We start from the raw sequence: 13,199 nt of genomic DNA, 5'->3' as shown, positions 1-13,199 counted from the left end.
CTAGGGGTATGATTCTCGCTTTGGGTGCGAGAGGTCCCGGGTTCAAATCCAGGATGAGCCCTTTCTTTGGTGCTTTTTTAAAGTAGTATTGAAGTATTCATTTCAAAGCCATATATCAATTTTCTCTTTGCAGTAGTGGATGAATATTTGCTAGAGTCTCATGCTTTTAACCTTGCCCTGCCTGAGCAAATAGGAAACATTTCTCTTTAAGCATTTTGCAAAAATGCTGAACTTGCATGGCATATACAAGCGTTCAGCTAGGGCTGTATGGGAAGGTTGCATAAAAGAAATCTAAAACCAGAGGCCCTTGGAATAGCCTGTTTTGAGAAGTTTCATCACAGAAGAATCAACTGTAGACATCTGTTTCTGTAGTGTAGTGGTTATCACGTTCGCCTCACACGCGAAAGGTCCCCGGTTCGAAACCGGGCAGAAACAGTTGTTATATTGTCTTGGCTGCAATGTTGAGAGGTGCCGTTTTGCCATGAAATTGTCCAGGACCTGAAGATGGTTTCATGCAGACTCGTTCCAAGAAAGTGAATTCTCTTAAAAACACTAAAGTAATTAACATGTGGATGTATCTGTTGATTCACAGACCTCGCTTTCAAAAGAGCCCTGCATTCTGTTCATTGCTCACCTAGAACATGCATTAACTTTGGGAATTGTTGGCACCAACAGGCATCTTAGTTTAGTGGAGTGTTTCTGGTATTTAAGTGCAGAAGCCCTGGGCTCAATTCCTCAGTGACCCTTCTCAAGGTGATGATACAAATGCATCGTCACCTTTACGTTTAATGTCAGAATTGTTTATTTCTATTTGGTGGTGTATGAATGCTTGCAATAGTATGTTGATTTTTTCTAGCCTTGAATGAATAAAAGCATATCACTCCTCTTTATGTATTTTTCTAATACATTGATATTTGCATCTCCTTTCCTAGCCTGCATTTTTCACTATCTTACAGGCTGTATATAATAAGTATCAATTCAGGGGCCCTTCTTCTACTCAATTCACAACTGTTCTATCACGGCATTGATAAGCAATCTACATCTGCTTCTGTTGTGTATTGGTTATCATGTTTACCTGACGTGTGAAAGCCCCATGTTTGACAGTGCGCGTTAACAAAGAGACCAATGATTTTTATTAAAAGTTGTCATGTGTTTTTGTTACCTTGCACCGGCCAAAAAGTGCCAGAGATGACTTCATTTGCAGTCACTTGAAAAGTAGGGATTCTCAAATAAATGGTAAGAGGTTGGAACAAATCTAAAGGAATGCATGGCATATCTATATGTATGTGTATTCAGGTATCCATATATAAAGATAGATAGATAGATAGATAGATAGATAGATAGATAGATAGATAGATAGATAGATAGATAGATAGATAGATAGATAGATAGATAGATAGATAGATAGATAGATAGATAGATAGATAGATAGATAGATAGATAGATAGATAGATAGATAGATAGATAGATAGATAGATAGATAGATAGATAGATAGATAGATAGATAGATATTGGGAGAGAGAGAGCGTTAATATAAACTGAGACTTTATTTTCCATCAAGCTGTCTTTCATTTCCTTCAGGAGCAGAATGTTCTGATCATCAGCGCTCCAGAATCTAGTGCTTGGTTGGCAAGCATCACACATTGTGATGTGTTAGCTAAGAGTTCCATGTCGTTCAGACTCATATATTCCTCTGTAGTTGTACCTTGGTGATTCAACAAAATGTGGCATCATAAGCAGCATTCTACTGCCATAGACTGGACAGAAAAAACATTTAGAATTTCACTGAAAAAGAAAAATAAGCATACTTAGGCAGAGCTTTCTGGACAGTAAGGACATTAGAGTAAGTGATGAATAAGCACTGCTTTTGTTAATTTACATAGGCAGAACAGAGACTGCTGGGAAAAGCCTGAAATTAAAGGCACAGAAAATGCCTGCTTCTGGATAGAACACTAAGAAGGGTTGAAAGTTTTTTCTCTGACCCTGGCCACTCTTACAAGCAATCCTACGATAGTCAGAAGGACCCACCCTAAAAAAGAAGGGACAGCCATTTGGACCCTTTCCACCTTTTCTATATCTCGCCTGATCGAGCCTGATCGAGCGCTGATTGAGCGGATTAGCACATGTACTTCTCATTTTGGGAAGGTATTGCTTAGCTTGCTACCAGCAGCTCAGTTATGTTATGATGTTAGAGGCTTGCAAGGAATGCTTTAGTCCCGCATTAGGCAGTTTTTATTGCTTATTGCATTCAAGGGAAAGATCATTAGCCAGAATCTGTGGCCCAGCTATTCACCTTGGCATTCCGATTTGCACAAAGGGAATAAGCATTTGAGAGAAAATGCAACATGTGTTTCTTATGTTGTTATGAACAGCTTTTTATTCTTTCTCTTTAGGGTCTAGCCAATGCAGAAATAGATAAATAAGTGCGGACTTCCTGTAAGACGTGTCCAATGCTGGGACAAAATAAAAGGGGACACTTATAAATGATAGTGATATCGTTTGAGAAAGGGTAAGTTGACACTGAATTTCATGTATATTCACAGACCAAGCATGAAAAAGTCCCCAGCATGATCTTCATTGCGTGCTTAGAGCTGGTATTAGCTTTTCAGAGGTGCAGGCCTTTCGAAGGCTCGTTGGTCTAGGGGTATGATTCTCGCTTTGGGTGCGAGAGGTCCCGGGTTCAAATCCAGGATGAGCCCTTTCTTTGGTGCTTTTTTAAAGTAGTATTGAAGTATTAATTTCAAAGCCATATATCAATTTTCTCTTTGCAGTAGTGGATGAATATTTGCTAGAGTCTCATGCTTTTAACCTTGCCCTGCCTGAGCAAATAGGAAACATTTCTCTTTAAGCATTTTGCAAAAATGCTGAACTTGCATGGCATATACAAGCGTTCAGCTAGGGCTGTCTGGGAAGGTTGCATAAAAGAAATCTAAAACCAGAGGCCCTTGGAATAGCCTGTTTTGAGAAGTTTCATCACAGAAGAATCAACTGTAGACATCTGTTTCTGTAGTGTAGTGGTTATCACGTTCGCCTCACACGCGAAAGGTCCCCGGTTCGAAACCGGGCAGAAACAGTTGTTATATTGTCTTGGCTGCAATGTTGAGAGGTGCCATTTTGCCATGAAATTGTCCAGGCCCTGAAGATGGTTTCATGCAGACTCGTTCCAAGAAAGTGAATTCTCTTAAAAACACTAAAGTAATTAACATGTGGATGTATCTGTTGATTCACAGACCTCGCTTTCAAAAGAGCCCTGCATTCTGTTCATTGCTCACCTAGAACATGCATTAACTTTGGGAATTGTTGGCACCAACAGGCATCTTAGTTTAGTGGAGTGTTTCTGGTATTTAAGTGCAGAAGCCCTGGGCTCAATTCCTCAGTGACCCTTCTCAAGGTGATGATACAAATGCATCGTCACCTTTACGTTTAATGTCAGAATTGTTTATTTCTATTTGGTGGTGTATGAATGCTTGCAATAGTATGTTGATTTATTCTAGCCTTGAATGAATAAAAGCATATCACTCCTCTTTATGTATTTTTCTAATACATTGATATTTGCATCTCCTTTCCTAGCCTGCATTTTTCACTATCTTACAGGCTGTATATAATAAGTATCAATTCAGGGGCCCTTCTTCTACTCAATTCACAACTGTTCTATCACGGCATTGATAAGCAATCTACATCTGCTTCTGTTGTGTATTGGTTATCATGTTTACCTGACGAGTGAAAGCCCCATGTTTGACAGTGCGCGTTAACAAAGAGACCAATGATTTTTATTAAAAGTTGTCATGTGTTTTTGTTACCTTGCACCGGCCAAAAAGTGCCAGAGATGACTTCATTTGCAGTCACTTGAAAAGTAGGGATTCTCAAATAAATGGTAAGAGGTTGGAACAAATCTAAAGGAATGCATGGCATATCTATATGTATGTGTATTCAGGTATCCATATATAAAGATAGATAGATAGATAGATAGATAGATAGATAGATAGATAGATAGATAGATAGATAGATAGATAGATAGATAGATAGATAGATAGATAGATAGATAGATAGATAGATAGATAGATAGATAGATAGATAGATAGATAGATAGATAGATAGATAGATAGATATTGGGAGAGAGAGAGCGTTAATATAAACTGAGACTTTATTTTCCATCAAGCTGTCTTTCATTTCCTTCAGGAGCAGAATGTTCTGATCATCAGCGCTCCAGAATCTAGTGCTTGGTTGGCAAGCATCACACATTGTGATGTGTTAGCTAAGAGTTCCATGTCGTTCAGACTCATATATTCCTCTGTAGTTGTACCTTGGTGATTCAACAAAATGTGGCATCATAAGCAGCATTCTACTGCCATAGACTGGACAGAAAAAATTTTAGAATTTCACTGAAAAAAAAAAAAAGCATACTTAGGCAGAGCTTTCTGGACAGTAAGGACATTAGAGTAAGTGATGAATAAGCACTGCTTTTGTTAATTTACATAGGCAGAACAGAGACTGCTGGGAAAAGCCTGAAATTAAAGGCACAGAAAATGCCTGCTTCTGGATAGAACACTAAGAAGGGTTGAAAGTTTTTTCTCTGACCCTGGCCACTCTTACAAGCAATCCTACGATAGTCAGAAGGACCCACCCTAAAAAAGAAGGGACAGCCATTTGGACCCTTTCCACCTTTTCTATATCTCGCCTGATCGAGCCTGATCGAGCGCTGATTGAGCGGATTAGCACATGTACTTCTCATTTTGGGAAGGTATTGCTTAGCTTGCTACCAGCAGCTCAGTTATGTTATGATGTTAGAGGCTTGCAAGGAATGCTTTAGTCCCGCATTAGGCAGTTTTTATTGCTTATTGCATTCAAGGGAAAGATCATTAGCCAGAATCTGTGGCCCAGCTATTCACCTTGGCATTCCGATTTGCACAAAGGGAATAAGCATTTGAGAGAAAATGCAACATGTGTTTCTTATGTTGTTATGAACAGCTTTTTATTCTTTCTCTTTAGGGTCTAGCCAATGCAGAAATAGATAAATAAGTGCGGACTTCCTGTAAGACGTGTCCAATGCTGGGACAAAATAAAAGGGGACACTTATAAATGATAGTGATATCGTTTGAGAAAGGGTAAGTTGACACTGAATTTCATGTATATTCACAGACCAAGCATGAAAAAGTCCCCAGCATGATCTTCATTGCGTGCTTAGAGCTGGTATTAGCTTTTCAGAGGTGCAGGCCTTTCGAAGGCTCGTTGGTCTAGGGGTATGATTCTCGCTTTGGGTGCGAGAGGTCCTGGGTTTAAATCCCGGACGAGCCCTTTCATTGGTGCTTTTTTAAAGTAGTATTGAAGTATTCATTTCAAAGCCATATATCAATTTTCTCTTTGCAGTAGTGGATGAATATTTGCTAGAGTCTCATGCTTTTAACCTTGCCCTGCCTGAGCAAATAGGAAACATTTCTCTTTAAGCATTTTGCAAAAATGCTGAACTTGCATGGCATATACAAGCGTTCAGCTAGGGCTGTCTGGGAAGGTTGCATGAAAGAAATCTAAAACCAGAGGCCCTTGGAATAGCCTGTTTTGAGAAGTTTCATCACAGAAGAATCAACTGTAGACATCTGTTTCTGTAGTGTAGTGGTTATCACGTTCGCCTCACACGCGAAAGGTCACCGGTTTGAAACCGGGCAGAAACAGTTGTTATATTGTCTTGGCTGCAATGTTGAGAGGTGCCATTTTGCCATGAAATTGTCCAGGCCCTGAAGATGGTTTCATGCAGACTCGTTCCAAGAAAGTGAATTCTCTTAAAAACACTAAAGTAATTGACATGTGGATGTATCTGTTGATTCACAGACCTCGCTTTCAAAAGAGCCCTGCATTCTGTTCATTGCTCACCTAGAACATGCATTAACTTTGGGAATTGTTGGCACCAACAGGCATCTTAGTTTAGTGGAGTGTTTCTGGTGTTTAAGTGCAGAAGCCCTGGGCTCAATTCCTCGGTGACCCTTCTCAAGGTGATGATACAAATGCATTGTCACCTTTACGTTTAATGTCAGAAATCTTTATTTCTATTTGGTGGTGTATGAATGCTTGCAATAGTATGTTGATTTTTTCTAGCCTTGAATGAATAAAAGCATATCACTCCTCTTTAGGTATTTTTCTAATACATTGATATTTGCATCTCCTTTCCTAGCCTGCATTTTTCACTATCTTACAGGCTGTATATAATAAGTATCAATTCAGGGGCTCTTCTTCTACTCAATTCACAACTGTTCTATCACGGCATTGATAAGCAATCTACATCTGCTTCTGTTGTGTATTGGTTATCATGTTTACCTGACGTGTGAAAGCCCCATGTTTGACAGTGCGCGTTAACAAAGAGACCAATGATTTTTATTAAAAGTTGTCATGTGTTTTTGTTACCTTGCACCGGCCAAAAAGTGCCGGAGATGACTTCATTTGCAGTCACTTGAAAAGTAGGGATTCTCAAATAAATGGTAAGAGGTTGGAACAAATCTAAAGGAATGCATGGCATATCTATATGTATGTGTATTCAGGTATCCATATATAAAGATAGATAGATAGATAGATAGATAGATAGATAGATAGATAGATAGATAGATAGATAGATAGATAGATAGATAGATAGATAGATAGATAGATAGATAGATAGATAGATAGATAGATAGATAGATAGATAGATAGATAGATAGATAGATAGATAGATAGATAGAGGGAGAGAGAGAGCGTTAATATAAACTGAGACTTTATTTTCCATCAAGCTGTCTTTCCTTTCCTTCAGGAGCAGAATGTTCTGATCATCAGCGCTCCAGAATCTAGTGCTTGGTTGGCAAGCATCACACATTGTGATGTGTTAGCTAAGAGTTCCATGTCGTTCAGACTCATATATTCCTCTGTAGTTGTACCTTGGTGATTCAACAAAATGTTGCATCATAAGCAGCATTCTACTGCCATAGACTGGACAGAAAAAACATTTAGAATTTCACTGAAAAAGAAAAAAAGCATACTTAGGCAGAGCTTTCTGGACAGTAAGGACATTAGAGTAAGTGATGAATAAGCACTGCTTTTGTTAATTTACATAGGCAGAACAGAGACTGCTGGGAAAAGCCTGAAATTAAAGGCACAGAAAATGCCTGCTTCTGGATAGAACACTAAGAAGGGTTGAAAGTTTTTTCTCTGACCCTGGCCACTCTTACAAGCAATCCTATGATAGTCAGAAGGACCCACCCTAAAAAAGAAGGGACAGCCATTTGGACCCTTTCCACCTTTTCTATATCTCGCCTGATCGAGCCTGATCGAGCGCTGATTGAGCGGATTAGCACATGTACTTCTCATTTTGGGAAGGTATTGCTTAGCTTGCTACCAGCAGCTCAGTTATGTAATGATGTTAGAGGCTTGCAAGGAATGCTTTAGTCCTGCATTAGGCAGTTTTTATTGCTTATTGCATTCAAGGGAAAGATCATTAGCCAGAATCTGTGGCCCAGCTATTCACCTTGGCATTCCGATTTGCACAAAGGGAATACGCATTTGAGAGAAAATGCAACATGTGTTTCTTATGTTGTTATGAACAGCTTTTTATTCTTTCTCTTTAGGGTCTAGCCAATGCAGAAATAGATAAATAAGTGCGGACTTCCTGTAAGACGTGTCCAATGCTGGGACAAAATAAAAGGGGACACTTATAAATGATAGTGATATCGTTTGAGAAAGGGTAAGTTGACACTGAATTTCATGTATATTCACAGACCAAGCATGAAAAAGTCCCCAGCATGATCTTCATTGCGTGCTTAGAGCTGGTATTAGCTTTTCAGAGGTGCAGGCCTTTCGAAGGCTCGTTGGTCTAGGGGTATGATTCTCGCTTTGGGTGCGAGAGGTCCCGGGTTCAAATCCAGGATGAGCCCTTTCTTTGGTGCTTTTTTAAAGTAGTATTGAAGTATTCATTTCAAAGCCATATATCAATTTTCTCTTTGCAGTAGTGGATGAATATTTGCTAGAGTCTCATGCTTTTAACCTTGCCCTGCCTGAGCAAATAGGAAACATTTCTCTTTAAGCATTTTGCAAAAATGCTGAACTTGCATGGCATATACAAGCGTTCAGCTAGGGCTGTCTGGGAAGGTTGCATAAAAGAAATCTAAAACCAGAGGCCCTTGGAATAGCCTGTTTTGAGAGGTTTCATCACAGAAGAATCAACTGTAGACATCTGTTTCTGTAGTGTAGTGGTTATCACGTTCGCCTCACACGCGAAAGGTCCCCGGTTCGAAACCGGGCAGAAACAGTTGTTATATTGTCTTGGCTGCAATGTTGAGAGGTGCCGTTTTGCCATGAAATTGTCCAGGCCCTGAAGATGGTTTCATGCAGACTCGTTCCAAGAAAGTGAATTCTCTTAAAAACACTAAAGTAATTAACATGTGGATGTATCTGTTGATTCACAGACCTCGCTTTCAAAAGAGCCCTGCATTCTGTTCATTGCTCACCTAGAACATGCATTAACTTTGGGAATTGTTGGCACCAACAGGCATCTTAGTTTAGTGGAGTGTTTCTGGTATTTAAGTGCAGAAGCCCTGGGCTCAATTCCTCAGTGACCCTTCTCAAGGTGATGATACAAATGCATCGTCACCTTTACGTTTAATGTCAGAATTGTTTATTTCTATTTGGTGGTGTATGAATGCTTGCAATAGTATGTTGATTTTTTCTAGCCTTGAATGAATAAAAGCATATCACTCCTCTTTATGTATTTTTCTAATACATTGATATTTGCATCTCCTTTCCTAGCCTGCATTTTTCACTATCTTACAGGCTGGATATAATAAGTATCAATTCAGGGGCCCTTCTTCTACTCAATTCACAACTGTTCTATCACGGCATTGATAAGCAATCTACATCTGCTTCTGTTGTGTATTGGTTATCATGTTTACCTGACGTGTGAAAGCCCCATGTTTGACAGTGCGCGTTAACAAAGAGACCAATGATTTTTATTAAAAGTTGTCATGTGTTTTTGTTACCTTGCACCGGCCAAAAAGTGCCAGAGATGACTTCATTTGCAGTCACTTGAAAAGTAGGGATTCTCAAATAAATGGTAAGAGGTTGGAACAAATCTAAAGGAATGCATGGCATATCTATATGTATGTGTATTCAGGTATCCATATATAAAGATAGATAGATAGATAGATAGATAGATAGATAGATAGATAGATAGATAGATAGATAGATAGATAGATAGATAGATAGATAGATAGATAGATAGATAGATAGATAGATAGATAGATAGATAGATAGATAGATAGATAGATAGATAGATAGATAGATAGATAGATAGATAGATATTGGGAGAGAGAGAGCGTTAATATAAACTGAGACTTTATTTTCCATCAAGCTGTCTTTCATTTCCTTCAGGAGCAGAATGTTCTGATCATCAGCGCTCCAGAATCTAGTGCTTGGTTGGCAAGCATCACACATTGTGATGTGTTAGCTAAGAGTTCCATGTCGTTCAGACTCATATATTCCTCTGTAGTTGTACCTTGGTGATTCAACAAAATGTGGCATCATAAGCAGCATTCTACTGACATAGACTGGACAGAAAAAACATTTAGAATTTCACTGAAAAAGAAAAAAAGCATACTTAGGCAGAGCTTTCTGGACAGTAAGGACATTAGAGTAAGTGATGAATAAGCACTGCTTTTGTTAATTTACATAGGCAGAACAGAGACTGCTGGGAAAAGCCTGAAATTAAAGGCACAGAAAATGCCTGCTTCTGGATAGAACACTAAGAAGGGTTGAAAGTTTTTTCTCTGACCCTGGCCACTCTTACAAGCAATCCTACGATAGTCAGAAGGACCCACCCTAAAAAAGAAGGGACAGCCATTTGGACCCTTTCCACCTTTTCTATATCTCGCCTGATCGAGCCTGATCGAGCGCTGATTGAGCGGATTAGCACATGTACTTCTCATTTTGGGAAGGTATTGCTTAGCTTGCTACCAGCAGCTCAGTTATGTTATGATGTTAGAGGCTTGCAAGGAATGCTTTAGTCCCGCATTAGGCAGTTTTTATTGCTTATTGCATTCAAGGGAAAGATCATTAGCCAGAATCTGTGGCCCAGCTATTCACCTTGGCATTCCGATTTGCACAAAGGGAATAAGCATTTGAGAGAAAATGCAACATGTGTTTCTTATGTTGTTATGAACAGCTTTTTATTCTTTCTCTTTAGGGTCTAGCCAATGCAGAAATAGATAAATAAGTGCGGACTTCCTGTAAGACGTGTCCAATGCTGGGACAAAATAAAAGGGGACACTTATAAATGATAGTGATATCGTTTGAGAAAGGGTAAGTTGACACTGAATTTCATGTATATTCACAGACCAAGCATGAAAAAGTCCCCAGCATGATCTTCATTGCGTGCTTAGAGCTGGTATTAGCTTTTCAGAGGTGCAGGCCTTTCGAAGGCTCGTTGGTCTAGGGGTATGATTCTCGCTTTGGGTGCGAGAGGTCCCGGGTTCAAATCCAGGATGAGCCCTTTCTTTGGTGCTTTTTTAAAGTAGTATTGAAGTATTAATTTCAAAGCCATATATCAATTTTCTCTTTGCAGTAGTGGATGAATATTTGCTAGAGTCTCATGCTTTTAACCTTGCCCTGCCTGAGCAAATAGGAAACATTTCTCTTTAAGCATTTTGCAAAAATGCTGAACTTGCATGGCATATACAAGCGTTCAGCTAGGGCTGTCTGGGAAGGTTGCATAAAAGAAATCTAAAACCAGAGGCCCTTGGAATAGCCTGTTTTGAGAAGTTTCATCACAGAAGAATCAACTGTAGATATCTGTTTCTGTAGTGTAGTGGTTATCACGTTCGCCTCACACGCGAAAGGTCCCCGGTTCGAAACCGGGCAGAAACAGTTGTTATATTGTCTTGGCTGCAATGTTGAGAGGTGCCATTTTGCCATGAAATTGTCCAGGCTCTGAAGATGGTTTCATGCAGACTCGTTCCAAGAAAGTGAATTCTCTTAAAAACACTAAAGTAATTAACATGTGGATGTATCTGTTGATTCACAGACCTCGCTTTCAAAAGAGCCCTGCATTCTGTTCATTGCTCACCTAGAACATGCATTAACTTTGGGAATTGTTGGCACCAACAGGCATCTTAGTTTAGTGGAGTGTTTCTGGTATTTAAGTGCAGAAGCCCTGGGCTCAATTCCTCAGTGACCCTTCTCAAGGTGATGATACAAATGCATCGTCACCTTTACGTTTAATGTCAGAATTGTTTATTTCTATTTGGTGGTGTATGAATGCTTGCAATAGTATGTTGATTTATTCTAGCCTTGAATGAATAAAAGCATATCACTCCTCTTTATGTATTTTTCTAATACATTGATATTTGCATCTCCTTTCCTAGCCTGCATTTTTCACTATCTTACAGGCTGTATATAATAAGTATCAATTCAGGGGCCCTTCTTCTACTCAATTCACAACTGTTCTATCACGGCATTGATAAGCAATCTACATCTGCTTCTGTTGTGTATTGGTTATCATGTTTACCTGACGTGTGAAAGCCCCATGTTTGACAGTGCGCGTTAACAAAGAGACCAATGATTTTTATTAAAAGTTGTCATGTGTTTTTGTTACCTTGCACCGGCCAAAAAGTGCCAGAGATGACTTCATTTGCAGTCACTTGAAAAGTAGGGATTCTCAAATAAATGGTAAGAGGTTGGAACAAATCTAAAGGAATGCATGGCATATCTATATGTATGTGTATTCAGGTATCCATATATAAAGATAGATAGATAGATAGATAGATAGATAGATAGATAGATAGATAGATAGATAGATAGATAGATAGATAGATAGATAGATAGATAGATAGATAGATAGATAGATAGATAGATAGATAGATAGATAGATAGATAGATAGATAGATAGATAGATAGATAGATAGATAGATAGATAGATATTGGGAGAGAGAGAGCGTTAATATAAACTGAGACTTTATTTTCCATCAAGCTGTCTTTCATTTCCTTCAGGAGCAGAATGTTCTGATCATCAGCGCTCCAGAATCTAGTGCTTGGTTGGCAAGCATCACACATTGTGATGTGTTAGCTAAGAGTTCCATGTCGTTCAGACTCATATATTCCTCTGTAGTTGTACCTTGGTGATTCAACAAAATGTGGCATCATAAGCAGCATTCTACTGCCATAGACTGGACAGAAAAAAATTTAGAATTTCACTGAAAAAAAAAAAAAAGCATACTTAGGCAGAGCTTTCTGGACAGTAAGGACATTAGAGTAAGTGATGAATAAGCACTGCTTTTGTTAATTTACATAGGCAGAACAGAGACTGCTGGGAAAAGCCTGAAATTAAAGGCACAGAAAATGCCTGCTTCTGGATAGAACACTAAGAAGGGTTGAAAGTTTTTTCTCTGACCCTGGCCACTCTTACAAGCAATCCTACGATAGTCAGAAGGACCCACCCTAAAAAAGAAGGGACAGCCATTTGGACCCTTTCCACCTTTTCTATATCTCGCCTGATCGAGCCTGATCGAGCGCTGATTGAGCGGATTAGCACATGTACTTCTCATTTTGGGAAGGTATTGCTTAGCTTGCTACCAGCAGCTCAGTTATGTTATGATGTTAGAGGCTTGCAAGGAATGCTTTAGTCCCGCATTAGGCAGTTTTTATTGCTTATTGCATTCAAGGGAAAGATCATTAGCCAGAATCTGTGGCCCAGCTATTCACCTTGGCATTCCGATTTGCACAAAGGGAATAAGCATTTGAGAGAAAATGCAACATGTGTTTCTTATGTTGTTATGAACAGCTTTTTATTCTTTCTCTTTAGGGTCTAGCCAATGCAGAAATAGATAAATAAGTGCGGACTTCCTGTAAGACGTGTCCAATGCTGGGACAAAATAAAAGGGGACACTTATAAATGATAGTGATATCGTTTGAGAAAGGGTAAGTTGACACTGAATTTCATGTATATTCACAGACCAAGCATGAAAAAGTTCCCAGCATGATCTTCATTGCGTGCTTAGAGCTGGTATTAGCTTTTCAGAGGTGCAGGCCTTTCGAAGGCTCGTTGGTCTAGGGGTATGATTCTCGCTTTGGGTGCGAGAGGTCCTGGGTTTAAATCCCGGACGAGCCCTTTCATTGGTGCTTTTTTAAAGTAGTATTGAAGTATTCATTTCAAAGCCATATATCAATTTTCTCTTTGCAGTAGTGGATGAATA

The 13,199-nt window shown here is 39.2% G+C and overlaps 4 non-coding genes across 4 annotated transcripts; all 4 read left to right on the top strand.

Annotated features, from left to right (window-relative positions):
* The first annotated feature begins 362 nt into the window (after nucleotides 1-362).
* On the top strand, nucleotides 363-435 carry TRNAV-CAC (transfer RNA valine (anticodon CAC)). The gene has a single exon. It is a non-coding gene; the product is annotated as a tRNA-Val (tRNA).
* Nucleotides 436-3,000: 2,565 nt separating this feature from the next.
* TRNAV-CAC (transfer RNA valine (anticodon CAC)) lies at nucleotides 3,001-3,073 on the top strand. Its single transcript has one exon. It is a non-coding gene; the product is annotated as a tRNA-Val (tRNA).
* Nucleotides 3,074-8,193: 5,120 nt separating this feature from the next.
* Nucleotides 8,194-8,266, top strand: TRNAV-CAC (transfer RNA valine (anticodon CAC)). Its single transcript has one exon. It is a non-coding gene; the product is annotated as a tRNA-Val (tRNA).
* Nucleotides 8,267-10,802: 2,536 nt separating this feature from the next.
* On the top strand, nucleotides 10,803-10,875 carry TRNAV-CAC (transfer RNA valine (anticodon CAC)). The gene has a single exon. It is a non-coding gene; the product is annotated as a tRNA-Val (tRNA).
* Nucleotides 10,876-13,199: the final 2,324 nt, after the last annotated feature.

The sequence above is a fragment of the Lissotriton vulgaris genome, unplaced genomic scaffold, assembly GCF_964263255.1.
Source record: "Lissotriton vulgaris unplaced genomic scaffold, aLisVul1.2 SCAFFOLD_496, whole genome shotgun sequence".
Classification (NCBI taxonomy): domain Eukaryota; kingdom Metazoa; phylum Chordata; class Amphibia; order Caudata; family Salamandridae; genus Lissotriton; species Lissotriton vulgaris.
This window is presented reverse-complemented; position numbering and strand designations above follow the sequence as displayed.